The following is a 4,785-nucleotide window of genomic DNA, read 5'->3' on the forward strand; positions in this document are numbered from 1 at the left end:
CAGACAACGACCCCCAGCAATAACCCTGGAGGTTAAAAGGGGGGGCAGGCGGTAGCGCAGGGGGTAAGCACACACAGCGCAAAGCGCCAAGGACTCGCATAAGGATCCCGGTTCGAGCCCTCAGCTCCCCACCTGCAGCGGGGGTTGCTTCACAGGCGGTGAAGCAGGTCTACAGGTGCCTATTTTTCTCTCCTCCTCTCTATCTTCCCCATCTCTCTGTCTGTTTCTCTCTGTCCTATCCAACAACAACAGCTATAACAACAATAACAACCACAACAAGGGCAACAACAAGGACAACACAATTGGAAAAATAGCTTCCAGGAGCAGTGGATTAGTAGTGCTAGCATGGCACTACGATAACCAACGATAACCCTGGAGGCAAAAAAAAAAAATCTCGCCGTGAGACAACACCACTGCCGCCTCCTCGGCGATGCTGTGGTCTGTCGCCATGTACCAGGGCCCCGACCGCGCCACGGACCCAGTGCGGCAGAGCTTCTCATCCCACGCCTTTATGGAGGCACTGTATTGGCAACTGCCGGAGAAGACTTTTCAGTCGCTTCTGACACCCGCCTGAGCAAAGGATACTCGATCCATACCAGGGACAGCCCCAAGTGTTACAAGCTAACAGACAAAACAGTTATTGGCTACAGCGGTTTCCATGGAGATTGTCTCACCCTGACAAAGATCATCGAAGCCAGATTAAAGATGTACAAGTACTCCAACAACAAGGCCATCACCACGGGGGCCATTGCCGCCATGCTGTCCACCATCCTGTACTCCCGATGCTTCTTCTCCTACTACGTCTACACCATCATCGGGGCCTGGACGAAGAAGGGAAGGGCGCCGGGTACAGCTTCGACCCGGTGGGGTCCTACCAGCGAGACTCCTTCAAGGCCGGGGGTTCGGTGAGCGCCATGTTGCAGCCCCTGCTGGACAACCAAGTTGGTTTGTTTGCTTATTTATCTATCTATCTATCTATCTATCTATCTATCTATCTATCTATCTATCTATCTATTTATTTTATGTGAAAGATAGGAGGAGAGAGAAAGAACCAGACATTACTCGGCACACGTGCTGCCGGGAACCAAACTCGGGACACCATGCCTGAGAGTCCAAAGCCCCACCACTGCGCCACCTCCCGGACCACGGCCAGGTTGGTTTTAAGAACATGCAGAACGTGGAGCACATCCTGTTGTCCTTGGACAGAGCCATGCGTTTGGTGAAGGATGTCTTCATCTCTGCGCGGAGCAGGACATGTACACCGGGGACTCACTCGGAATCTGCTTCGTGACCAAGGAGGGCATCAAGGAGGAGACCATGACCCTTAGGAAGGATTGAGCTGTGTGCCGGTGTGGGCGGGTCAGGGTTCCTGGGCTGGTACCATGAGCCATCGGGCTATTGGCTGCCATCAGATGAAGCCCAGGACTCCCTTTCTCCTACAGCTGTCTCCTGAGCAGGCTAGATCCTGGTGCAGAATTTCCTTTTCTCATTCTTACCATATATATATTTATCTTTCAGCCATTTTTTGTTTTCATGAGTTGAAAGCTAACAGGTCCTGTCAAAGTTTTGTAAGAAATGTATCTGGAAAGTCCAACTTTTGATCAGCTTACCTCATGAATGAGGTTAGCCAGAAGTCTGAGATGGCTTTTGCCCCACTAGGAATGGGGAAAGCCTTTCCCTAAATTTTGATAGGGCACAAATTAGTTTTTGTTTTAGATAAATAGATATTGCCCCTACTGTGAAAAAAATTAGAAAAAGAAAAGAAAAGAAAAAGAAGGAGAAGAAGGCAGCCTTCTGGGGCCAAGCACCCATGCTTTCTCTTCCTCACTCCAGAGGAGATTGAAGAAGGAATGATTGGGAGTGGTGGACTCAGTTTAGGCTTCCTTGACCTTTGCCTGATTTGGCTTCTTTTCTTTCTTTGAGATGCTTACAATGTACAAGGTGCTCTGTGGCTATGTATGGGTTCTCGAACCAGAGGGTTAATGTTGTCCCTCCCAGGCAATTATCCCCAACCTGGATGTGTTGAGGGTCTGAACTTGCCCATGAGAGAGGGTCCAGATGTCCAGCATCACCCCTGCTAATTAGTGCAATTAATTAACTAACAAGTGACTTAGTATCTCTGATAGTCCTGGGCTCCCTTGGCATGCTGGGGCAGGCACAGAACTGTAGACAGGTGTTGGGAGCCTAGGAGGGCATAGGAAAGGAGTCAGGACCCTAGGCTGACTGGACAGTGACGCCAAGTGATTGCATAGTCTCTTTCTCTCCATGGAGATGGAAAAGGATAGGACCAAGTGTGTGGACACAAAGGGGGGAGGGGGAGGGTGTAAAGCCCTCACACAGATAGAATCTAGATTGATGGAGGAGACATGAGTTCTGTCAAAAGCAACTCTTTGGGATGATGAAGATGAGTCATAGCTCCAAGCTGGAGGACCCTCTGCTCTGTTGCCAGCGCTGGGTCCTGTCCTAAGAGATCTCCCAATCTGGTGGAAGTGACAGAGCCACTGCTCTGGAGAGCACCTGGCCTGCTGGAGGAGAAAACAGAGGACAGTAGCTTGAGAAAAGGTTTCTCATTGTTTGAGTGATGCAGAGTAATTCACAAAGGAGGTGCTGGGAGAAGGAGGGCAGCCAGGGAACTTAGAGAAGAAGCTGCTTTGATGTTCCCTGGGAGGATATGCTCAGTCCTGCTGGGCTCAGCAAACTACAGCAGGGTTTGGACCATGGGCTTTGGCAATGGGCTCACTGACTTCACTTGAAGATGTGCCGGGGAGAGGATGCTCCAGGCTGGGTGGAGACCTCACTGGAATTTGCCTGGCCACGGCAAGCTAGAGGTGGTGGGGACCTGCTGAGGCTGGGGGATTCATGGCTTCCAGAGAAAGGAGCTGGAGGGCACAGGCTGGCTCCAGTGGCGGACTCAGAGAGGGGCAGAGGTTGTGCCCACTGTTCACAGGAAGGGAGGGAGGGTAGTTGGGGGTGTGTGTGACTGGTTGAAGGCAAGTTTTCAGGATGAGGCACTGAAATGTGTCATTTAGCTTTTGTCTCTCTAACTCTTGAGAATGAGATCTGAAAGGAGCATTCAAGTAGAGATGAGGGGATAGGAGGAGGGCAGAGGCTGAGGAGAGGGTCAGACCAGAGCTCAGAGTGAAAGACAGACAGACAGACAGACAGACAGACAGACAGACAATAGACAGGCACCTGCAGCATGCTTCACCACTCATGAAGCTCCCCTCTCTGCAGGTGGGGACCAGGGACTTGCACATGTGGTGACATGTGCACTCAGCCAGACACACTGCCACCCAGCCCCAGAAGTCACATCTTAACAGATCCCTCACTCCATGACCCCTGTGTGCTCTGAGGTCAGGAGGCTCTACTCCAGGTGCTGTTGCTCCTCAAACAGAGATTTGACAGTGGGGAGAAATGGTGAGGTGTTGGTGTGCATGAGACCCCTTCTGTTTCATTTGGTTTAAATTCCCCCTGCTTAACACTATTCTATTTACATAACCACTGCATTCTATTTACATAACCGCTGTTAACAAGCACCACCCTCCCCCCAGGGCATTGGTGGTTCAGTGATAGGATTCTCTCCTGCTCCGCCCTCTCCTTGTCACACTCTGATTTTCACCAGTCACTTTTCTCTCCATCCTCTCTATGTCACATCCTGTTTCCACCCTACTTGGCAAGTATATATATAAAGACAGCATTGTGAGTTTTATAGTACTTGAGTTTAGCTTAGCTCGTCTTAGATTGTGCTGCGTCCTGCATGAATAAAGAGATACTGCCTACAGCTCAACCATGAGTCCCTGGTCATCTGTTACCTGCCCGTGAAGCCAGCCTGGCGAAAACAACATAACCCGTCGAAAACAACAGTGAGGCACTGACTGGCATAGGAGGAGAGGTTCATGACTCAGTACCTGGGCTGAGACACTGCTGGGCCATACCATTTTTAGGTAAAGGGAAGATGTGCCAGGGGTGCCAGGAAATATTTAGCTATTGACTTTCTGGAGAACAATGTCCTGATTTATAGCATTTGACATGGTGAGTTTTAATCTCACTGAATATGGACTTTATGCTCATGACAGACTCCTGTGAGAGAGAGGGTGACTCATTCCTACTCAGCTGACTTATGGGTATGCACTTCCTTGGGCTTTTTGTTTGTTTGTTTTGATTTGTTTTTTGTCACCTGAGCTTTGTCTGGGCTCCACACCTGCATGATTTCAGCGCTTATAGCAGACTTTTGTTGCCTTTTAATCTTCTTCTTGTAGCGTTTGCCAAACAATCACAAATAGAAATAGAGAGGGAGAGAGGAGGGACATGGAGTGGAGGAGAGACACCACAACACTGCTCCCAGGTGGTGCTGGAGGCTTGAACTCAGGCCCTCTTACATAGTAAAGTGAAATTTTCTATCTCCTGACCCCACACACCCCTCTTCTGTCCCTCCCACCCTCCCTCCCCCTCCCTCTTCCTCCTTTCCTCTCCCCTTCTCTCCCCTCCTCTCCTCTCCCCCCTCTCCTCTCCTCTTTTCTACACCCCTCTTCCTACCTTCCTTTCTTCCTACCTTCCTTCCTTCCTTCATTTTATTGATTTATATGAGAGAGGATGAGAAAAGAAACCAAAATACTGGCCTTTGCAGCACCAGGGACCGAACCTAGGTTTCTCTTACATACAAGTCCTGCACTTTGTTAATGAGTACTTCCCCTGACCTATGTGTGCATTTCTTTTTTCACCCCAAGAACAGTATCAGAAAACACAGAACCACACCTCTGCCCTACCAGCCTTAAGCTCTATGGA

At 49.8% G+C, this 4,785-nt stretch overlaps 1 pseudogene; it reads left to right on the forward strand.

The window, feature by feature from the left end:
- The first annotated feature begins 433 nt into the window (after window positions 1-433).
- On the forward strand, window positions 434-1,759 carry LOC103108126 (proteasome subunit beta type-1-like; annotated as a pseudogene).
- The last annotated feature ends 3,026 nt before the right edge of the window (window positions 1,760-4,785 follow it).

Source organism: Erinaceus europaeus, chromosome 12 (assembly GCF_950295315.1).
Source record: "Erinaceus europaeus chromosome 12, mEriEur2.1, whole genome shotgun sequence".
In the NCBI taxonomy this organism is placed as follows: domain Eukaryota; kingdom Metazoa; phylum Chordata; class Mammalia; order Eulipotyphla; family Erinaceidae; genus Erinaceus; species Erinaceus europaeus.